General features: G+C 41.1%; 1 pseudogene; it reads right to left on the bottom strand.

Moving 5' to 3' along the window:
- Positions 1–16,071: 16,071 nt before the first annotated feature.
- The window catches only part of LOC132898643 (protein tweety homolog 2-like), a 36,732-nt pseudogene continuing 27,180 nt past the window's right edge, over positions 16,072–25,623 (bottom strand).

The following is a 25,623-nucleotide window of genomic DNA, read 5'->3' as shown; positions in this document are numbered from 1 at the left end:
CTAGTCACACAGAAGAGAGAGAGGAGTGAACCTGCAGCTGATCTAACGTCGGATAGCACATTCTCCAGATGGGCACACGCCTATTACTTTAAGTTTGTGAAAAATAAGGATGTGAAGAACATCATAGTCAACTGTCCACTTCCCGAAATAGCACCAGTAATTTAACTAAACATTTACAGAGGTGCCGCAGGAACATGAAGTTAGCAAGGAAGCAAGCGGAGGATGAGAGTGGCGATAAAATCACAAAGCAGCCAAAATTAACGTTCTCCCGCTCTGAGATGCTCCTTCAGCCTCAAGAGGTTAGGAGACTTGTGGCGGAGTATGGTTTTCAAGATATGCTGCTGCGTTCAACAGACATAACGTCCTTGTGAATCACGTCAATATGTATTAAGATGAAACGTAGTCGACAAAAAACTTCTGTTTAATACAATAAACCATAAGATGAACTTGAATTTGAAGGTTAATATAAAAAATGTGGGATGCACTGCCTGTTTCTGCCCCATATGGATTTTTCTTTTTTTTTAAATCTATTTATTTCATAAATTTGAAATATAATGTGGAGCATTTTTGTAAGGGCGTGCTGAACATGAACATTGAAACATTGGGGTGCACTAGGCTACCTTCCCATGAGAACATTTACATTAAAAATCAGTGTGTGTCAAAAACTTTCCATATGTACAGTATGTAGAATGAACTTATACAATATAGGCTACTTTCTAGGTGCCTACTATCCACATAGATTACATATACGTGTCTGTGTGCCTGTTGGTCTAACTGCTCTTAGTTCTTAAAGCATATACGCAGAACCACAGCCTCACTTTTTGTTTATAAATGCCTTGAGACCTCAAGAATGGCACAGGAATAGTTTTAAGCGTTAAAAATAAATCTAATATAGTAATTTTTATGATTAAAGTGATTTATATAGGTAGCGGTCTGAGTGAATGACCTTAATGTCTGTGACGTCACAGCAGGAAGTCTATCGGTCTCATCACCATTTCCGCTATACTAAAACACAGAGCTGACTGCAACTCCGATCCTCCATTTTGAGCTAATTTATCGCCATGTCACATAGATGTGTTGCTGGCCAGTGCAGCAACACAACAGAAGGTGGATTTACGTTGCATTCATGGCCCAAGAATGTGCAAACTGCAAAGATTTGGACGTGTTTTGCGAGAAGTTCACGGGCACATTGGGCGCCTACGAAGTGGTCTCTCCTCTGCTCTGCACATTTTACTGAAGACTCGTACGAGACCTCTGATCTGTTGAGGAGCGTTGGCTATAAGCCCGGATTGAAAGAGGGTGCAGTACCAACAATTAAAGGAAAGAAAACTACAAGAAAAGTATTTATTTTAATTTTTAAATAAAGGAAAGTGAGTTCAGTTGCACCAGTCCTCCTCGAGTGAGCCGAGGGTTGTTGCTAAAACCTGGGATGGAACACGATGGGATGGGACATATCGCTCGGGCAGTGACCTCCCCGCAGTTGTTGCTAAAACTGGTGTCGTCCCGGGTTTTAGTAATTGCCTGAGCCCAGCAGTAATGGCGGAGTACACAGCATGGAGAAAAGTGAATGAGTGGTGCAGCCATCTGATTTCTAAACTGGATATCGCTGCCATCTCGCCCTTACGTGGAAGAAGCGAATGAACGAAGTACTGAATGAACAACCAAAAGTCAGACTGTTTCAAAAGAATCAGCTACAAGAAGTGAGAACACAGACGGGTAAGCTCCGACTCTCATTTGGATTAAAAAAAAAAAGTTTCTCTGCATTTAGATTAATCCATGTAACTTGTATTGTGTGTTGAAGTTAGCGGTATAAGATTATTTAATTTGCTTCAGAATGTGATTGTCTCAGTTCATCTGATTATTTAATGAGCCTTTTACGTTTTATCAGTGAAAATGCATGCATGTACATGTATGTTGCATAAGTTATAACACCCATCCTGTTTTAATGAGAGTCAAACCACAATCAGTGAAGTCAAATCAGTCTTAGTTGAGCGAGTCGGTAACGGGATTTCTTACTTTCACCATAAATTTTTATTTATATGACTTTGGTCTATAGCTGTAAAAGGCCTCGGCCTTAAAACCGGTTCCAGCACTGTGAACTTTTGCAATTCCACTTCACTCCAGTCCCTCAGCAAGTAGAGCTTCAATTACAAAAACAAAAGGCTCCCCCTAGTGGACGAATCTCCATTACACAGGAATTAAAAACTGCATTTAAAACACAAACCCTTGTGATTTACTCACCATCACAGAATCATGAACAATCTGGGAATTTTCACATCCCTGATTAAATGTGGTGAAATTGATCTGATCATAATGGCAGGAAGTGTGACAGAGCTGGGGCTAAAAATATAAATAAAGCAGAGAAAATCATTCATAACATCCCAAACCCATCAGACACAGTGTGGGCCGAGAACTCCTGCATCATGTTCAGTCCAGGTGAAGAGGGAGTTTGAGATCTGGGACAAGGTCAGGTTTCGACATGGCCAGTGACAAATCTAGAAAAATCAAGTAATAAAATTAAATCGACAGTTTCAGATTACTTAAAATTTACATGAATCAAAATTGAGACAGTAAGTGGATTCTGTCAGTTGTTTCAGCTTCTATCTGCAAGTTCCTGACTGAACAAACCCTCAGACTCAATACATCACGAATAAAAAGTATAAACCATGCAAAGGGTTGAGTGCAGTTATTTTTCTTAATGTATTCTCTAAATATCTAAATCATAAATTTTACAATTTAAAATCTTAAAAAACCCTGCAGTTTGGTGAAAAATATCATTAAACCTCCTTTAAAACAGAAGACATCAGCACATCTCCCCACAACCACGCTCTCACTGACCTTCAGTCCGGGCTCCACCAGAACCTTCAGTTTATTCAGCACATCACAGAGCCGTTCACGTGATGAATTTCTTTAAAATGTATCCTGCATGGGGGGCGTGGCTTGGACGCTATGGAGTAGGCTGTGTTTGACGCGAGCTCCCGTTAAGCCTCTATTTTAAGCAAAAAAAGTAAAGGGTAATCCATCTCATGCTACAGTAAACTGTTTCTAAACTCAATCGGACAGTGTAACAAATCCACGGCGACGTCCAGATGGAAACGAGGTTGAATAAATTCAAGTTCACCGGACCCTCCAACACAAGGCCCAACACCTCCGGGGACCAGAGTACTGCCAAGATCCCAGCTAAAGTAACTCCGCCCTCACCTGCCTCGGGAAAGATGAACGTTGAAGGCTTGAAGTCAGAAATCCTTCTCTCTCTGAAAGCGGACGTTTCAACGGTGTTGAAGTCAGAACTGAAAAATGCCCTCGCTGACTATTTTGAAATCCTCAAGAACGAGCTGAAGGCGGTGAAAACGGAGATAATAAACAACACTGCGGCGCTGAAGTACGAGATCGACCAGGCCAAAGTTAGCATCAAAGAGGTGGGGGGGGCTATCAGCATGGTCGGATGAAGTGGTTACTTTACAAGAAACTGTGAGTGAGATGAAGACAGAAATTGCAGAACTGAAAGTGAAGTGTGAGGATATGGAAGGGCAGTCGAGGAGATGCAACATAAGAATCATTGGTGTACCCGAGACACCCGACTCCAGCACCACAACCTCTGTATCAAAGCTACTAGCTGAGGTGCTACAGTTGGATAAAGAGCCGCTGATCGATCGATCCCACCGGGGCCGAAGAAGCCGGGCGGAAAACCTCGAGCCATCGTTGCTAGGCTGCATTACTACCAGGAATGTGTCCAGATACTGCGACTCGCTCGCACCCGGGGTCCGCTCCGTTTCAACGGGGAACCAATGACCATCTTCCCGGACTACACGGCAGCGGTGGCTAAAGCGCGGGCGGCATTTACAGAGGTGAGGAAGCTACTTCGCGACCAAGAGGGAGTCCGGTACGGGATTCTGTTTCCAGCGCGATTCCGAGTCCCGTTCAGAGGCGAGGACAGGGAGTTTACTGACCCGGACAAAGCTATGACTTCTCATTATCTCATTATCTCTAGCCGCTTTATCCTTCTACAGGGTCGCAGGCAAGCTGGAGCCTATCCCAGCTGACTACGGGCGAAAGGCGGGGTACACCCTGGACAAGTCGCCAGGTCATCATAGGGCTGACACATAGACACAGACAACCATTCACACTCACACCTACGGTCAATTTAGAGTCACCAGTTAACCTAACCTGCATGTCTTTGGACTGTGGGGGAAACCGGAGCACCCGGAGGAAACCCATGCGGACACGGGGAGAACATGCAAACTCCGCACAGAAAGGCCCTCGCCGGCCCCGGGGCTCGAACCCAGGACCTTCTTGCTGTGAGGCGACAGCGCTAACCACTACACCACCGTGCCGCCGGCTATGACTTGTGTCAAGAAAAATATCTGACTGAACTGTGTGCTCATGGGCCGACAGTATTTCATGCTTGGCTTAGTGTTACTAGGTTCTGATTTGATGTTCTTACTTCTAGGATATCATAGTTAAAATTAAAGACATGCTATTTCAGTTCCTGATTACTATTATGGGTCAATCTGGTCGGCCATAGTTGGTTATCTGTTGACGTTACACTTGATGGCATGCAATGTTAATTAAGGAAGTACACCACGATTAGCCTAATACATCCTCTCCCAAGAATCATAATCTAAGACCCCGTCCACACGTAGCCGGGTATCTGCTAAATCGAAGATATTTTTCTACGTTTTGGCCTGTCATCCACATGAAAACACATCAAAAACGAATATTTAAAAAAACTCCGGGCAAAGTGAAGATTTTTGAAAACTCCGTGTATGCCTTTTTGTGTAGACAGAGATAACCGGAGTTTTGCGTTTTAGGACGTCACAATCTGCGCCAAAAAATGACAACAAATCTGCCCTGACGTCAAACGTGCGACCTTTGTTTACTGCAGAAGCCAGATTAAGCATGGACAAAGAGTAATGGATCAGAGTAGTGCCTTGAAAGTGTTAATTATTCTGCAGGTGCTATTCTGATGTGATTAGGGGGTAGGATTTGGGGAAATAATGCCATCTACAGGTTTGGAATGCTTATGAATGTGATTGAAAACGCAGATGTTCGGTTATGTGTGGAAGGGATTTTTTTCGAAGACGAGGTGGTGTGGATAAAACATTTTTATAAACGGAGAGGGGGAAATGTTCGGTTTTAAAAATACCCGGCTACGTGTGTACATGGCCTCAGTTTACTATGCATAGCTAAAAAATGTACTACTTTGCCCTTTGCTTTTTCTTATTTTCTTTATGTTTGAGGCTCGACGGGAGCCTGAGCGCTGAGCTTCATAGTTCTAACCATAAGCACTTAATGTGTGGATTTATTTCTGAGGGTTGCTGTAATCCCCTTGCTCGTGTGGGTGATAGGGGTGGGTAACTACTGGACTTCTGTACGAACTGAATCTACTCCACCAGACTTTTATTTTTGTTTGTTTTTGTGTCCTTGGGTTTCATATATGGTGCTCATTTCTCTGTGTACACTAGATGGCCAATATAAATAACACCAGAGGTTATGATGGTTGCCCTGCTAATTTCATAAGTTGGAATGTTAAATCACTTAATCATCCAGTGAAATTTAAAAAGCTATTCTCACACCTAAAACAGCTCAGAGTAGATATTGCATTCTTACAAGAGACCCATATACGTTCTCAGTGGCGTGCACAGATAGACACGAGGTGGTGCTCAAGCACCTGCCCCTCTGCCCTCTGTCCAAAAAAGTGCCCTTTTGAAATTTTTATTTTATTTTTTTACAGTTTACTGAGGCCAATGTCGACATGATCTTTTAGAAAAGCCGCGGCATTAAAAGCGTGTGTGAAAATAATGTCCCGATGTGTGCCCCCTCCACACACACACCGGACCTCTGTCTCTCTTGCTCTGTCACGTGAACAAGCGTGCAGTGCATTCAATGTGAGGTTGCAGCAGCATAGCGTTCTGGAAGCCACGGCCTTGTCGTAGCGCAGACAACACATCGGGCAGTCAGTCAGCTCTTCCCCTGCCCCACCAGCCAGCTAACACATGAATCGAGTGAAAATGTATTGTTTGCCCTCTAAGCCCAAGCTGTAATTATTTTGTCGTGAAGTAGCCCGTCGCATACAGAAACAACTGCACATGGCAGCCTTTGCCAGCTTATTTGCTCCCTTTCCATATGGAGAAACAAACTGAACAACATTTTAAATGTAGCCTAAACCATTGAGGCAACCCCACTCTCCATCAATTCCGACCTGTTTTTATAACATGATTAAGAATATCACGTTGTGCTAGTATGCACGCCGTTATGCAAATAAAGGAGAGCTCCGTTGAGCCCATTGAGTGTGTATATTTCATTACAAATTTTAAGATGATCTCACGGAACTCTGTGAATAAACACAGTCTTGAGACTCAAGTCAGTGACGGGAAGATCAGACTTTTTAAAGATGGAACTACAGAAAAATACCCAAAACTTTGATATGATTATGAACACAAGAGGAGGGTTAAATCTCAGACTTTTATAATAAGGTGTTCCACATGTGCAAAAAAGTGCCCTTTTTCCCCCCAGAGCACTTGCCCCCCAAAATGTCTGTGCACGCCACTGTACGTTCTTGTGATGGTTCTCGTCGTGTTAGGGGATGGGCTGCTCAGGTGCATCAGTCCAATTTCTGCTCAAAGGCTCGGGGTGCTGCAGTTATGATAAGTAGAGGTGTACAGTTCACGGCATCTCATGTGCGGGCTGACTCTGCAGGGCGATCTGTGATCGTGGTAGGAAAATTATATTCACTCCCAGTTATTTTAGCATGTGTTTATGCTCCGAACTGGGATGATCCTATATTCTTCACGAATTTTTTTTCTCACTTACCAGATATGACTTCACATCATCTTATACTTGGTGGTGGCATTAACTGTGCACTTTCTCCTCTCTTAGATAGGAGTGTTTCTAGGAGGGCATCCCTGTCGAAGTCAGCAAAATCTATTCAGCTCTTTCTGAAGACCTACGGTGTAGCGGATGTGTGGCGGTTTCGCAACCCCACCTCCAGAGCATACTCTTACTACTCCCCAGTTCACAAGACGTATTCACGTATCGATTACTTTTTCCTGGATAAAAGAATTCTGCATCTTACAAAAGAATGTGACTACGGGGCTATGGTCATCTCGGATCATGGTCCCTTAATCATGAAAATGTACATTCCCGACACAGTCATCATAGCGTCCATGGCGGTTTAACCCCTTGCTTCTGTCAGAAGATGAGTTTACTAAGTTCATATCATCTGAAATCAAAATGTTTCTTGACATCAATCAAACCCCAGGGATGTCGTCATCTACTGTATGGGAGTCGCTAAAGGCATATTTAAGGGGCCAAATTATTTCATACTGTGCAAATAAAAAAAGGACTAGCACTGACCGTACTAAAAAATGAACAGATGAGATATTAGAATTAGACAGGCTGCATAGCCATTCCCCATCAGCAGACATACTCAAAAAACGCTCGTCATTACAGACAGAGTTTGATCTCCTGTCCACCAGACAGGCTGAATATCTGATTTCCAAATCCAGACATGGTCATTATGAGCGTGGGGAAAAGTCCGGCCGAGCACTCGCTCACCAGCTGCGCCAAAGAACTGCTAATCAAACCATCCCTGTAGTTAATGATGAATGTGGTATAAAATGCACTGACAATGAGAAAATCAATTCCTGTTTCAAGAAATTCTACCAATTATTGTATAGTTCAGATGTGCCCACCAATCCCTCTGTCCCAGAGGACTTTTTTAAATCCCTGAAAATGCCTTCTGTAAGTGTAGAACTCTCGGCTGAACTGGAAAGGGATTTCTCAGTTAAGGAGATGGTGTCAGCAATCGGTGCCATGCAAAGTGGCAAATCTCCTGGACCAGACGGATTCCCAACTGAATTTTTCAAAAAGTTTTCCGACCAGTTATCTCCTCTGTTATTGTCAGTGTTTGAAGAATCCTTAGTCACTAATTCCTTGCCCCAAACTATGCGTCAAGCAGTCATCTCTTTATTACTTAAAAAGAATAAAAATCCCTTCAACTGTAGCTCATAGCGCCCTGTCTCACTGCTGAATACAGATGCAAAGATTCTTGCCAAAATTTTGGCCTGTCATCTTGAAAACATTGTCCCCTCTATTATTTCATCCGACCAGACAGGATTTATAAAAAATCGCGATTCATTTTTTAATATCAGGCGTTTATTTAATATCCTTTATTGTGCCACTCCGCCCGATCCTGGGAATATTGAGGTGATGCTCTCACTCGATGCTGAAAAAGCGTTTGATCGGGTGGAGTGGGACTCTCTCTTCAAGACTGTGGAAGCGTTTAATTTCGGCCCTAAATTCATCTCCTGGATTAGAATCCTATACGCACTCCCGATGGCTGCAGTTCGCACCAATAATAATTGATCCACCTATTTTGAGCTGAAGCGGGGTACGAGACAGGGGTGTCCTCTGCCACCACTTTTATTTGCTGTTGCACTTGAGCCACTTGCATTAGCCCTGAGGCAGTGCTCCACCATCAAGGGGACACACCGGGCAGGTTTGGAGCATAAAGTCTCACTCTATGCCGATGACATGTTATTATTTATATCGGACCCCTCTCAAGCCTTCCTGAATTATCGACTTTACTCACAAAGTTCGGAAGATTATCTGGCTATAAAGTCAACTTTGAGAAAAGCGAACTTATGCCCATCTCTTCTGCAGACAGATCATACTTTGGGATGACCCCTTTTAAATTTAGTCCTAACAAAATAAAATATTTAGGTATTTGGGTCACACGTAATCACAAAGATCTCTATAAGGCTAATTATCATCCCCTCTTAAGTAATCTTAAACAAGACCTGGAGTGTTGGGACCATAGGCGGTTTTAAACGGGGGCCAGGGGGGGCCAGTGCCCCTGTAAAATTGCTCCTGGCCCCTGTTGTGGCCCCTGTGCTGAACAGATAATAAGCTTTATTAATTTCGACGTGCGCTGGCTCGAAGATCGGAACTGACATGACGGAGTGTTCTACACGGACTCCTTAAAGCGCTACATGCACACTGTTACCTGCAGCAGAAAGACCAGCGGCAGTGCGAATTGTAAACTTTGGACGTGAGAGATAACAGCTTCAGCCCTGCAAGAACTAGGCTATTGCAAAGAGGCGAAGGTAAGGAAAATTATTCAATTTTGTAACATCAGTGTTTGCACATATCCGTGTTTTACTGTTGTTGTTCACTACAATAATAAATCCGTTTTATTGCGCTTTCTTAAAAGTGCGTTGCACAGCAATAAGTAGCCTAACTTAATATTTTTGGGAAATGGGTAAAATAACCGACAGTGTTTAACCTTCTTGTAAAACTCGGATGGCCTTGTGATATGTAGAGGCTACATTCCTCTCCGTTTACTTTTTAGTATAGGCCTACTGTAGGCTGTCATCATGGAAAGGAGCAAGAAGGACATTATGTCCTTTTTTGCCCCTGTTGGCAAAAAGCAACATAGAGAGAGTAAGGACGATGAAGATTATGAAAGTGGTATGGCACTTCCAAATGTTATGTATTCCCACTGGGCTGCCAATATAAGAGCTTTGCTGTATTGGTTGAGAGATGATGGCTCGGATGTTAATAGTACTGAATGGACAGGGTTGGAGAGAGCATCCATCGGGTCTTCCTCCCCAGCAGCTCTATTATGTTCCAAATTACCTTTGGAACAGCCGATCTCAGCCTTCACTACTAATCCAGTTGTTATCCATTCAATTAAAACCTGGAACCAGTTTAGAAGGACCTTTAATCTTACTGATCTTTCACTTGTTACACCATTGATAAAGAATCATATGTTTGTTCCGTCAATGATGGATGAAGTTTTTAATGTCTGGACGGGAAGTGGAACAGGTACACTATCTGACCTCTACACTGAAAATAAGTTTGCCTCTTTTGTACAGTTACAACAGAAATATGGTCTTCACAAATCTCACTTCTACAGGTATTTGCAGCTTAGAGGTTTTGTGGCTTCCAACTCCGACTGTTTCCCACTGAGCCCTCCTGAATCTCTGCTTGAAACAATTTTAAAATGTAAAGTTGACATGAAAAAAATAAAAGACAGAATTTATACATTACTCAATACACATAACATGAACAGTCTGGACAGCCTTAGGATAAAGTGGGAATCTGACCTACAGTTAGGTCCATATATATTTGGACACTGACACAAATTGTTTTTTTACCTGTTTACTGAAACATATTCAAGTTATACACTGTAAACCCGAATAAGTTGAGTTTACTTAAAAAAAATTGAGGAAAGTGGTTGCCTTAAAAAAAATAAGTAATTATTAATGATTGAATTGAGTACCTTAAACTTACCAGAAGATTGTAAGTTTAAGGTACTCAATTCAATCATTAATAATTAATTATTTTTTTTAAGGCAACCACTTTCCTCAATTTTTTTAAGTAAACTCAACTTATTCGGGTTTACAGTGTAATTATATAATGGACATGGACATAAAGTCCAGACTTTCAGCTTTCATTTGAGGGAATCCACATTAAAATTGGATGAAGGGTTTAGGAGTTTCAGCTCCTTAACATGTGCCACCCCGTTTTTAAAGGGACCAAAAGTAATTGGACAATTGACTCAAAGGCTATTTCATGGGCAGGTGTGGGCAATTCCTTCATTATGTCATTCTCAATTAAGCAGATAAAAGGCCTGGAGTTGATTTGAGGTGTGGTGCTTGCATTTGGAAGATTTTGCTGTGAAGAAAACATGCGGTCAAAGGAGCTCTCCATGCAGGTGAAACAAGCCATCCTTAAGCTGCGAAAACAGAAAAAACCCATCCGAGAAATTGCTACAATATTAGGAGTGGCAAAATCTACAGTTTGGTACATCCTGAGAAAGAAAGAAAGCACTGGTGAACTCATCAATGCAAAAAGACCTGGACACTCACAGAAGACAACAGTGGTGGATGATGGCAGAATAATTTCCATGGTGAAGAGAAACCCCTTCACAACAGCCAACCAAGTGAACAACACTCTCCAGGAGGTAGGCGTATCAATATCCAAATCTACCATAAAGAGAAGACTGCATGAAAGTAAATACAGAGGGTTCACTGCACGGTGCAAGCCACTCATAAGCCTCAAGAATAAAAAGGCTAGATTGGACTTTGCTAAAAAAAAACATCTAAAAAAGCCAGCACATTTCTGGAAGAACATTCTTTGGACAGATGAAACCAAGATCAACCTCTACCAGAATGATGGAAAGAAAAAAGTATGGCGAAGGCGTGGTACAGCTCATGATCCAAAGCATACCACATCATCTGTAAAACACGGCGGAGGCAGTGTGATGGCTTGGGCATGCATGGCTGCCAGTGGCACTGGGTCACTAGTGTTTATTGATGATGTGACACAGGACAGAAGCAGCTGGATGAATTCTGAGGTATTCAGAGACCTACTGTGTGCTCAAATCCAGCCAAACTGATTGGTCGGCGTTTCATAATACAGATGGACTGTTAGGTTTATATAAGTATTATTCTTGACCAAGAAGGCAGTAATTTATTAAAATGGTGACAAAATTAAGGATTAACTTCGGTTCAGTTAAAAATGACCTTCTGTCTCGGCTGGACATTGTTTGGGAACATTTTGTTTATTTTGATATGAAATGTGTATTTTTGATCAGAGATGTGTCTGAACGACACCAAGGTCTGTTTTGATGTCAGATCGACCCACACACACTTTAATGTTGGATGTAATGGTAGCCTTATTGCTGAACAAAGAGTTAAGACTTTATATTTTTGGATTATTGCATATACTATGGCAGTGATGTAATTAAGATGTGACCTGCACACACACACACACACACACACACATAGACACAGATATCAAAATGTCACTTACTCACACCCTCCCATAGACACACACACACACACACCCTTCTCTGAGGTCACATCCCAGATAGCAGAGGGACGTTGAAACGGCACCGATTCTTGGTCAGAATGGTCGGTTTCCGTCGTAAGTCAGAAAATCAACGCTGAAACGGCGCTGTGAAACGTCGATTTCTCTGCCGTCGGAGAAGGTCAATTTATCACTGTTGAATCACCATGGGTAAAGGTTGATCTGTCGACCGTCAGAGAAGGTCGAATATACGATGTTGAACCATCGTCACTTTTGCCGGCCAGTTTTCAACATTGGTTGGATGTCCCACGTTGTCCCATAATGCAGTCCGATTACCACTGCTGTTTACTGGATGACGTCATTTTCGTTATATACCTGGGTGCACGTGAAACTCCCACACCACTCGGTTGGATCGCGACTCTCTTGTGGATCGGCCTGCTGTTACGCTTGGACCATTGAAACTACATTGAGAAAAACACTGGACCACGCTACATTTTCATTCATCCCTGGACATCTGGTACGTACCATTATTCAGTCACTATTAATAAAGGGAATTTCGAATACAATTTCAAGCAGTTTAAGAAGTTATGATGAACTTCAGTAATATCACGCATTGGAGAAATTTCCCTCAACTAGTATCCATTTGAAACAACAACAATGCAGATGCATTATTCAATCGAAAAACGAGTCGAAGTACTTGTCTTGTTGGAGTGAAAACTTAGCGTTGGAGTGAAAACTTAGCGTTAAATCGAGCATGTAGGCCTAGGTCGCATGTCGTTTCGAGCTGACCTGTTCTTTTGTGTAGCCATGGGTCGTGCCTCGCGGCCATGAACTTTAAAGATTATCCAGGCTACCAACGCTTCTGTAGTGACCACTTTGTTTGAGGAGACGTGAGGTAGGGTGGCATTTAGAAACCCATAGCCTACTGCTGACTTTCTTTATCAATGCTGCATCAAATTAATTTTGGTTATGTTTTTCTGTTTCCATGTACAGGTGTCTGCGCCGCAGGAGGAATATAGGCCACAATTATAAATTATAAATAAATCATAAAATGTTTCTAAGAACTTGTTCAAGTGTGTTCTGTTCCTTATAAATGTTAAAAGTTATGCCTCATTAGATAGCTTGACAAACATTAGGAGAGGTGCATTGTTGCATGCATTTTTATATCCTGTTGTACATTAAACAGGCCGTAGCCTACGCACATTGATATAAATTAAGTTTCACTTTCATGGTTGAAGTATGCATGTGTGTGTTCATCCTAGGCAAGAGCCCCGATGCTTTATTGTTTAATTTAGCCTGTTTTGCTTAATTTGTAGCCTTCCTGTTGTACATAAAACAGGAAGTAAAGTTGGATGAATCATCGCCGAAAATTAAACTATAAATTGACCAAAATCCGTAGTTGAATAAAGGGTGAAAGGGGGTCTATTCTCTGTCGGCCACCATCCACTTTTCAACGTCGTTTCAACGCAAACTCGTATGAGCAAAGCGGTGTTGAATCAACGCCGGTGATCCACGATGATTCGACGGCGTATGGTCGAAGAACATGCCGATGATTCCCCGTCGAATCAACGCCCTTTTGCTATCTGGGCAACAAATCAATCTCTCCAAACGGCTATTGTGTCTGTCGAATGTGTGTGTGTGTATGTGTGTGTTTGTATATACAAACACACACACATTCGACAGACACAATAGCCGTTTGGAGAGATTATGATTTGTTATAAAAGGTGTTTGTAATCTTTCATCTTTGGTGAGAATACTGTGAATAAACAGCAGTTAAACCGATCTCTGGTTCTCTGTTTTTTTTGCGGTGTTCCGTCCCAGACGTCTGGGTGGTACGAGGGCGGGGGTCCCGAGAAATAAGTTGACCGATTGACCGTTTCAGACTGGGTTGAACCCCAACATGGACAATGACCCAAAACATAAAGCCAAAGCAACCCAGGAGTTTATTAAAGCAAAGAAGTGGAATATTCTTGAATGGCCAAGTCAGTCACCTGATCTCAACCCAGTTGAGCAGCATTTCACTTGTTAAAGACTAAACTTCAGACAGAAAGGCCCACAAACAAACAGCAACTGAAAACCGCTGCAGTAAAGGCCTGGCAGAGCATTAAAAAGGAGGAAACACAGCGTCTGCTGATGTCCATGAGTTCAAGACTTCAGGCAGTCATTGCCAACAAAGGGTTTTCAACCAAGTATTAGAAATGAACATTTTATTTACAATTATTTAATTTGTCCAATTACTTTTGAGCCCCTGAAATGAAGGGATTGTGTTAAAAAATGCTTTAGTTCCTCACATTTTTATGCAATCATTTTGTTCAACCCACTGAATTAAAGCTGAAAGTCTGAACTTCAACTGCGTCTGAATTGTTTTGTTCACAATTCATTGTGGTAATGTACAGAACCAAAATTAGAAAAATGTTGTCTCTGTCCAAATATTTATGGACCTAACTGTAGATGAAACGATTTCAGAGGAAATATGGCAAAAAAATTATTCAGCAAATTTATTCTTCCTCCATATGCCTCAGACACACTGTGGTTCAACTCAAGATAGTCCACCGTCTTCATTGGACCAAAGAGAGATTGTCTAGGATTGAGATGGATATCGACCCTACATGTGATCGATGCAGACGGGCTCCTGCCACATTACTGCACAGGTTTTGGTCGTGCCCTATGCTATACAGTTTTTGGCATTCTATCTTTGAGGCATTCTCCGGAACATGTGGGAAAACTGTGCACCCATCTCCTCTGATTTCACTATTTGCTGTGGCCCCAGTGGGGGCCTCTTTTTCTGGGAGCCACCTAGGCATGATGGCCTTTTGCTCTTTGTTGGCCAGGAGACTTATCCTGTTTAAATGGAAAGATGCTTCCCCCCCAACACATGGCCAGTGGATTAGGGAGGTCATGAGTCATGTTCATTTAGAAAAAAATTAGATATACTGTAAGAGGGACCACCAGGAAACTCTCATTTGGCAGCCATTTATTTCCTTTATTGAAGGCACGGCAGCTATTAACATATCTATGTAACCCAAATGTCGATTTGTACCTGTTTTTTTTTTACCTCTCTCCGTTATGGTCTTTATTTACCTACAGTAGTTTGTGTGTGTCGATGTCTGGATGTATTGAAATTTGCTTGGGGTCCAGTACATGTGGGTGGGGGGCATTGGGAGGTTTGTTTGTATGGACAGGAACTAGATTTGATTGTCTCATGTGTGAATTGTATTTTCTTTGTTATATTTGAAAAATAAAAAAAGACGATCAAAAAAAAAAATCAATCCTGCATGAAGTGAATTCTCCCAGTTACACTCTAAAACTACTCCACACTGTAGACATGACGTGTACAGTTTCATCTTCATGAATCACATGAACTCCATGTGTGAGATGTTCAGCTCATCGCGGAGATCAAGGCTGCTCTTCGGTCACTGGGGAAACAGGATGTGGATCTCCACTGGTCATGACGAGGTGTGCTGCAGCTTCACACCATTTTTATTTTTCACCTGAACTCAGTATTACAGAGAATAAAGATTCCTGCTGTCCTGCACCATCGACAGAAAGGAGTCAAAACACAGCACATGAGGATTTTACATTTTTATTACAACATTTTTGTACAAGTGAAGAGTCTACTTCAGCTCCTTCACCGCCAGACCTGAGAGAGAGAGAGAGAGATGTTTAGAGCTCTAATTGAACGTCACACCCAGTAACTGACGCTGCGCTGCTGTGAATCAGTTTATCAGACTGAAAGTGTTTCAGGGTAAATGTTGGTGAACCGGTGGAACTGAAGTTTCTATAGAAAGCAGAAATTCAGCACTTGGTTCGTCTTTTGTTTTAGCAAGTGTGTAAATACACCGTGAGCACCGCTCCGGCCCAGGGAGTTTGGACAACTTGCACTGCAAATCACTGAATCTCCCACATTCACACTTTAATGAATTTACACAACCTTGTATTGTGCAGAGTTGTGTATTCTTCATCAAACAAGAGGAAATTAAAAAAAAAAAAACACACAATTCACTTAACGTATGTGGGGTAAAATAACTTGGAAAACAACTGTGCAAAGCTAATCTCATGAGGTGGAGGGAAGGCGTGGCCGAATGGTTAGAGAAGTAGCTTTGGGACCAAAAGGTTGCCAGTTTGATTCCCTGGAACAACAGGAAAGGCTGAAGTGCCCTTGAGCAAGGCACCAAACCCCAGCTGTGGTGTCCGTCACTCTGGATAAGAGCGGCTGCTGAAGGTCATTAATGTGGGACACGGCCATGCAGTACATTAACAAGCAGTCAGAGCAGGAGGCACAAACACACAGACTGAGCTGAATCCTCTGATGGAGATGCTGAAACACATCCTGTTCCACTGAAACACCAAGATGGGGTCAGTTCCAGCCCACTGATGTGGCGTGAGTGAATCATAGTCCAGTATCTGTACTTTTACAACATCTAAACTCACTGTTAGACACAATCAACACTATTCTAGTCGAGTTGCTTCATGATCAGGGATGAGAATGAAAAATATTAAAAAAGGCTGAAAAAAGCTGAAATAAGTCCATGATTCAGTACCGTATTGATTCAATAAGTCCGTGATTCAGTACCGTATTGATTCAATAAGTCCGTGATTCAGTACCTTACTGATTCTGTCAGTGATTCAGTACCATATTGATTCAATAAGTCCATGATTCAGTACCATATTGATTCAATAAGTCTGTGATTCAGTACCATACTGATTCTGTCAGTGATTCAGTACCGTATTGATTCAATAAGTCCATGATTCAGTACTGTATCGATTCAATAAGTCCGTGATTCAGTACCTTACTGATTCTGTCAGTGATTCAGTACCGTATTGATTCAATAAGTCCGTGATTCAGTACCGTATTGATTCAATAAGTCCGTGATTCAGTACCTTACTGATTCTGTCAGTGATTCAGTACCGTATTGATTCAATAAGTCCATGATTCAGTACCATATTGATTCAATAAGTCTGTGATTCAGTACCGTATTGATTCAATAAGTCTGTAATTCAGTACCATACTGATTCAATAAGTCTGTGATTCAGTACAGTACTGATTCTTGGCCAGTGATTCAGTACCGTACTGATTCTGTCAGTGATTCAGTACCATATTGATTCAATAAGTCCGTGATTCAGTACCGTATCGATTCAATAAGTCCGTGATTCAGTACCGTATCGATTCAATAAGTCCGTGATTCAGTACCTTACTGATTCTGTCAGTGATTCAGTACCGTATTGATTCAATAAGTCCGTGATTCAGTACCGTATTGATTCAATACGTCTGTGATTCAGTACAATACTGATTCTTGGCCAGTGATTCAGTACCGTATTGATTCAATAAGTCCGTGATTCAGTACGGTATTGATTCAATAAGTCCGTGATTCAGTACCTTACTGATTCTGTCAGTGATTCAGTACCGTATTGATTCAATAAGTCCATGATTCAGTACCATATTGATTCAATAAGTCTGTGATTCAGTACCGTATTGATTCAATAAGTCCGTAATTCAGTACCATAATGATTCAATAAGTCCGTGATTCAGTACCGTATTGATTCAATAAGTCCGTGATTCAGTACCGTATTGATTCAATAAGTCCATGATTCAGTACCGTATCAATTCAATAAGTCCGTGATTCAGTACCTTATTGATTCTGTCAGTGATTCAGTACTGTATTGATTCAATAAGTCCATGATTCAGTACTGTATTGATTCAATAAGTCCGTGATTCAGTACCGTATTGATTCAATAAGTCTGTGATTCAGTACCTTAGTGATTCTGTCAGTGATTCAGTACTGTATTGATTCAATAAGTCCATGATTCAGTACTGTATCGATTCAATAAGTCCGTGATTCAGTACTGTATTGATTCAATAAGTCCGTGATTCAGTACCGTATTGATTCAATAAGTCCGTGATTCAGTACCGTATTGATTCAATAAGTCCATGATTCAGTACCGTATCGATTCAATAAGTCCGTGATTCAGTACCTTATTGATTGTCAGTGATTCAGTACTGTATTGATTCAATAAGTCCATGATTCAGTACTGTATTGATTCAATAAGTCCGTGATTCAGTACCGTATTGATTCAATAAGTCTGTGATTCAGTACCTTAGTGATTCTGTCAGTGATTCAGTACCGTATTGATTCAATAAGTCCATGATTCAGTACTGTATCGATTCAATAAGTCTGTGATTCAGTACAGTACTGATTCTTGGCCAGTGATTCAGTACCGTACTGATTCTGTCAGTGATTCAGTACCGTATTGATTCAATAAGTCCGTGATTCAGTACCGTATTGATTCAATAAGTCCGTGATTCAGTACCGTATTGATTCAATAAGTCTGTGATTCAGTACAATACTGATTCTGTCAGTGATTCAGTACCGTATTGATTCAATAAGTCCGTGATTCAGTACCTTACTGATTCTGTCAGTGATTCAGTACCGTATTGATTCAATAAGTCCATGATTCAGTACCATATTGATTCAATACCTTACTGATTGTCAGTGATTCAGTACCGTATTGATTCAATAAGTCCATGATTCAGTACCATATTGATTGTCAGTGATTCAGTACTGTATTGATTCAATAAGTCCGTGATTCAGTACTGTATTGATTCAATAAGTCCGTGATTCAGTACCGTATTGATTCAATAAGTCCGTGATTCAGTACCATACTGATTCAATAAGTCTGTGATTCAGTACAGTACTGATTCTTGGCCAGTGATTCAGTACCGTACTGATTCTGTCAGTGATTCAGTACCATATTGATTCAATAAGTCCGTGATTCAGTACCGTATCGATTCAATAAGTCCGTGATTCAGTACCGTATCGATTCAATAAGTCCGTGATTCAGTACCTTACTGATTCTGTCAGTGATTCAGTACCGTATTGATTCAATAAGTCCGTGATTCAGTACCGTATTGATTCAATACGTCTGTGATTCAGTACAATACTGATTCTTGGCCAGTGATTCAGTACCGTATTGATTCAATAAGTCCGTGATTCAGTACCGTATTGATTCAATAAGTCCGTGATTCAGTACCATAATGATTCAATAAGTATGTGATTCAGTACAGTACTGATTCTTGGCCAGTGATTCAGTACCGTACTGATTCAGTCAGTGATTCAGTACTGTATTGATTCAATAAGTCCATGATTCAGTACCTTATCGATTCAATAAGTCCGTGATTCAGTACCTTACTGATTCTGTCAGTGATTCAGTACTGTATTGATTCAATAAGTCCATGATTCAGTACCTTATCGATTCAATAAGTCCGTGATTCAGTACCTTACTGATTCTGTCAGTGATTCAGTACCGCACTGATTCAATAAGTCCGTGATTCAGTACCATATTGATTCAATAAGTCTGTGATTCAGTACAATACTGATTCTTGGCCAGTGATTCAGTACCGTATTGATTCAATAAGTCCGTGATTCAGTACCGTATTGATTCAATAAGTCCGTAATTCAGTACCATAATGATTCAATAAGTATGTGATTCAGTACAGTACTGATTCTTGGCCAGTGATTCAGTACCGTACTGATTCAGTCAGTGATTCAGTACTGTATTGATTCAATAAGTCCATGATTCAGTACCTTATCGATTCAATAAGTCCGTGATTCAGTACCTTACTGATTCTGTCAGTGATTCAGTACTGTATTGATTCAATAAGTCCATGATTCAGTACCTTATCGATTCAATAAGTCCGTGATTCAGTACCTTACTGATTCTGTCAGTGATTCAGTACCGCACTGATTCAATAAGTCCGTGATTCAGTACCATATTGATTCAATAAGTCTGTGATTCAGTACAATACTGATTCTTGGCCAGTGATTCAGTACCGTATTGATTCAATAAGTCCGTGATTCAGTATCGTATTGATTCAATAAGTCCGTGATTCAGTACCTTACTGATTCTGTCAGTGATTCAGTACCGTATTGATTCAATAAGTCCATGATTCAGTACCATATTGATTCAATAAGTCTGTGATTCAGTACCGTATTGATTCAATACCGTATTGACTGGCTGGGCGCTCCCTTAGAGATAGGGTGAGAAGCACAGTCACTCGGGAGGAGCTCGGAGTAGAGCCGCTGCTCCTCCACATCGAGAGGAACCAGCTGAGGTGGCTCGGGCATCTTTTTCGGATGCCTCCTGGACGCCTCCCTGGGGAGGTGTTCCAGGCATGTCCCCCCGGGAGGAGGCCCCGGGGAAGACCCAGGACATGCTGGAGGGACTATGTCTCTCGGCTGGCCTGGGAACGCCTCGGTGTTCTTCCCGAGGAGCTGGCCGAGGTGTCTGGGGAAAGGGAAGTTTGGGCTTCCATGCTTAGACTGCTGCCTCCGCGACCCGGTCCTGGATAAGCGGAAGAAGACGAGACGAGACTGATTCAATAAGTCTCTGATTCAGTACAGTACTGATTCTTGGCCAGTGATTCAGTACCGTACTGATTGTCAGTGATTCAGTACTGTATTGATTCAATAAGTCCGTGATTCAGTACCGTATTGATTCAATAAGTCCGTGATTCAGTACTGTATTGATTCAATAAGTCCGTGATTCAGTACCATACTGATTCAATAAGTCTGTGATTCAGTACAGTACTGATTCTTGGCCAGTGATTCAGTACCGTACTGATTGTCAGTGATTCAGTACTGTATTGATTCAATAAGTCCGTGATTCAGTACCGTATTGATTCAATAAGTCCGTGATTCAGTACTGTATTGATTCAATAAGTCCGTGATTCAGTACCATACTGATTCAATAAGTCTGTGATTCAGTACAGTACTGATTCTTGGCCAGTGATTCAGTACCGTACTGATTCTGTCAGTGATTCAGTACCATATTGATTCAATAAGTCCGTGATTCAGTACTGTACTGATTCAATAAGTCAGTGATTCAGTACAGTACTGATTCTTGGTCAGTGATTCAGTACCGTATTGATTCAATAAGTCAGTGATTCAGTACCGTATTGATTCAATAAGTCCGTGATTCAGTACCGTATTGATTCAATAAGTCCGTGATTCAGTACCGTATCGATTCAATAAGTCCGTGATTCAGTACCGTATCGATTCAATAAGTCCGTGATTCAGTACCGTATCGATTCAATAAGTCCGTGATTCAGTACCGTATTGATTCAATAAGTCCGTGATTCAGTACCTTACTGATTCTGTCAGTGATTCAGTACTGTATTGATTCAATAAGTCCATGATTCAGTACCGTATCGATTCAATAAGTCCGTGATTCAGTACCTTACTGATTCTGTCAGTGATTCAGTACCGTATTGATTCAATAAGTCCGTAATTCCGTACCATACTGATTCAATAAGTCCGTAATTCCGTACCATACTGATTCAATAAGTCTGTGATTCAGTACCGTATTGATTCAATAAGTCTGTGATTCAGTACCGTATTGATTCAATAAGTCTGTGATTCAGTATCGTATTGATTCAATAAGTCTGTGATTCAGTACAGTACTGATTCTTGGCCAGTGATTCAGTACAGTACTGATTGTCAGTGATTCAGTACTGTATTGATTCAATAAGTCAGTGATTCAGTACCGTACTGATTCTGTCAGTGATTCCGTACCGTATTGATTCAATAAGTCCATGATTCAGTACAGTACTGATTCTTGGCCAGTGATTCAGTACCGTATTGATTCAATAAATCAGTGACTGAAAATTGTATCGTCAATGAGCCAGTAGTGTCTTACTTTAAGAGAGTAAATCAGCACTTCTCAAGCCAGTGATTCAGTTATTCATAATACAGTACCTTGTTGAGTGAGTCAGGACTGAAGGAGTCCGAGAATTAGCAGTTTAGTACCTTGTTGAGTGAGTGACTCAGTACTGTACCGAGCCATTCCTAACTGACCTACAAGTCAGTGAATCAGTACCGACCCGAATCTCATCATTCAGTACTGTACCGAGTCACTGAGATGTGATTCAACATGTTATTTCGTCAGTGAGTCAGTATTTTGGTTGTTTGTAAATTGATGTGAATCAAAGTGTGACATAGATGTATAGTGTGTGTGTGTGTGTGTGTGTGTGTACCTCAGCAGTAGGGAAGAGCGGCACGGCGAACTGTAATAACCCCTGAACCTGAATCTGCTTGGCGGTCAGAGATCTCTGGACGATCGTCAGAGACTGCAGGAGAAACTGATACAGGATCAGCAGGCAGTCACAGTGATGTCACTTCCTCTCGAGGTCATAATACAAAAAAAAAAAAGCTAACTTAATGCTTGTTAATCTCGTGACATTCAGAATCATAAAATAGTAACTGGAGAGAGAGTTAGACTGGGACGACTCGGTGAGTCCGATTACTAGTGAAGTGAATCAGAGACTCGTTAAATGTTTGGAGTGTTAAGTGCGTTATTCAAATCGCTAATGAGATACACGATTAATACAGTGAGAGAGAATTATACAGACCTGCTGGAACGGATTGGGAAGCGTCTGACTGCAGTACAGATAATAATGAACAACATCTGCACACACACACACACACACACACACACACAGTTACAGGTCAGTAACACACACACAGTTACAGGTCAGTAACACACACTCGTACTTTACACATCAACACTAACACGGTTCACACGAGCGAGTGACCAAGTGATGAACGTCTGTTCAGTTTCTATATACATGTGTGAAGTGGAGCCTCGAGTTCTGCGATGTTTAAACTGGATTTTCTTCAGCTTTCTGTAATTAACTCTCGTTAAATGTGGACACAGACGTTAGGAAGAATAAAAATAAAGCTTGGCAGGAAGTAGCAGAGATCACTGGTGTCTCTGGTGAGTGTACGTCACGAGGACAGTTAGCTCACTTTGCTAATCTAATCCGAGAATGAAGTGAGCACGAAGCCGAGCACGTAGCACATAAATCACGACTGATTTTCACACTGATTACAGCGTTATTTAATGTGTGTTTCAGTTATTAGCTTTAGAAGATGTACAGTATATACAGTACAGCTACTGCTGCGTCTCATCACAACTAAAAAAAAAAACTGGACAGGCCACGCCCAGTTTATTTATTTACTGACAATTTCAAGCTAGTACAATATGTACAGGGGCCGGCCCACTCTCGTGGTCATACCCTTGACCTCGTTATCGCAAAGGGTCTTACTGTTTCTACTACTGTTGTTGACCTGGCCTTATCTGATCATTTCTGTGTTTTCTCTGATGTTTCTATGTCTCCTCACATTCAGAACAGCTCAATGACTATGGGTAGGAGAGTCATAAACGACAACACGTGTTCTCTTTGAGCAAGCTCTCTCTCGGATCTCAACTAAAATGTCAGACTCTGTAGATTATTTACTGGAAATTTTTAATTTAAATATGACCCAAATTATGGATGATATTGCTCCATTCAAAATCAAAAGAGTCAATGATAAGCAGAAAGCACCATGGAAGCAACACCCAGCTGTTAAACTGTTAAAGAGAGAATGTAGGAAGACTGAAAGAAAATGGCGCAAATCTAAACTTCACATTCATTATCAAATCCATAAAGAGATGCTTTGTAAATATAATTATGAAATTGGTAAAGCAAGACAGTCTTTCTTCTCCAACATCATCAACAGGAATATGAACAATGCCCGTGTGCTATTTTCAACAGTAGAGAAGCTAACTAATCCCCCACCACAATTAGCACCTGAACTTCTCTCAGTTAATAAATGCAATGAGTTTGCATCCTTATTCAAAGGTAAAATTGATAAAATACGGCAGAATATTGCTCATAATATATCTCAGTTGCAAATAACTGAAAAGCTGCAATCACCAGTGACACAGACAGACAGTTTCAACACAATGTCAGAATTTTGTTTAATTGATTACGAGACTCTTGAAAAAACTGTACAAAATCTCAGTTCCTCAACATCTGAATTGGACATTCTGCCCACCAACTTTAAGTCTGTTCTTCACCTCATAATTACAGATGTGCTTCAGATCATAAATACATCCCTAGAGACTGGCATTGTTCCTGTGTCCCTGAAAAAAGCCGTTGTAAAGCCCCGACTTAAAAAGAATAATCTGGATCCTTCAGTGTTAAATAACTACAGACCAATATCAAATCTACCATTCATCAGGAAAATCCCTGAAAAAATTGTCTTCATTCAATTAACTGCCTTCTTGATATCAAACAGCTGTTTTGATAACTTTCAGTCAGGATTTCGTGCCAATCACAGCACTGAAACAGCGCTGATTAAAGTTATAAATGACATACGTCTTAATACTGATGCAGGCAAAACATCGGTCCTGGTGTTACTGGACCTCAGTGCAGCTTTTGATACTGTTGATCACAACATACTGCTATATCGACTTGAACACTGGGTTGGGTTGACTGGTAAAGTTATCAATTGGTTAAAATCATACTTAAAAGATAGAAGCTTCTTTGTTACCCTGGGAAATTGTACCTCAACATCAATGTCCTTGACCTGTGGTGTCCCCCAGGGGTCGATCCTTGGACCGTTACTATTCAACCTTTATATGCTCCCACTTGGACAAATTATTAAGAACAACTCAATTTTGTATCACTGCTATGCAGATGACACCCAAATTTATTTTGCTCTATCACCTAATGATTATGCCCCCCTTGAATGTCTCTACCAGTGTATCGACCAAATCAACAACTGGATGTCACAAAATTTTCTCCAGCTGAACACAGATAAAACAGAAGTAATTCTATTTGGGGAAAAAGATGAAAGACTCAGGATTACCACTATTCTTGACACAAAGGGGATTAAAACAAAAGATATGGTTAAAAATCTTGGTGTTTTCATTGACAGCGAGCTAAACTTTGACAGTCACATGAAAGCAATCACTAAAACGGCATTTTATCACCTAAAAAACATTTCCAAATTAAGAGGACTTATGTCAAAAAATGATCTGGAAAAACTAATACATGCCTTCATCTCTAGTAGGGTTGATTACTGCAATGGCCTTTTCACAGGCCTGCCAAAAAAGACCATCAAACGACTTCAGCTGGTTCAAAATGCAGCGGCGAGGGTTCTCACACGAACAAAAAGAACAGAGCACATTACTCCAATTCTAAGGTCCCTTCACTGGCTTCCAGTAAGCTACAGAATTGACTTTAAAGCATTGCTGCTGGTGTACAAATCTCTAAATGGTACAGGGCCCAATTACCTCTCTGATATGTTGCGGCGGCCTAACCCAATCAGATCTACCAGATCGCAGCAGAAAAATTTACTGGTAAAACCTGTTGTTAAAACAAAGTGTGGTGAAGCAGCTTTTAGCTACTATGCAGTGCAGCTATGGAACCAACTGCCAGAGGACATTAAAAATGCTCCTGCTGTTGGCAGCTTCAAATCTAGACTAAAGACCAAGCTGTTCTCAGATGCTTTCTGCTAACTGATAAATATCATCATCTTTACGTTTTAAACTTTACTTAACTTTTATTGTATTTTATTCTGCTGTTTTTACTGAACTTTTACTTCATTTTATTATTTTATTTCTACTATTGTTTAATTATTATTTTTTTCTCTTCTTCCCCCTTTATTTTATATAATTTTATTTTCTATTGTTTACTGTTTTGCCTTTACCTCTGTAAAGCACATTGAACTGCCACTGGGTATGAAATGCGCTATAGAAATAAACTCGCCTTGCCCACAAGAGACAAACTAAAGATGGCATTCGTCACATGGGACTGTGAATGTAGGTTTATAGGTCGGGGTGTGTGTGTCAGAGAGAGACCTGAGCTGATTGTGTCTTTAGTCTGGTTCATGATGAATTTGTCTGGAGAGACACAGAAATCACTGACGCCCTGAAAGACACACACACACACACACACACACACACACACACACACACACACAC

The sequence above is a fragment of the Neoarius graeffei genome, chromosome 14, assembly GCF_027579695.1.
Source record: "Neoarius graeffei isolate fNeoGra1 chromosome 14, fNeoGra1.pri, whole genome shotgun sequence".
Classification (NCBI taxonomy): Eukaryota; Metazoa; Chordata; class Actinopteri; order Siluriformes; family Ariidae; genus Neoarius; species Neoarius graeffei.
The sequence above is the reverse complement of the archived record's forward strand: the minus strand, read 5'-3'. Positions and strand labels throughout refer to the sequence as shown.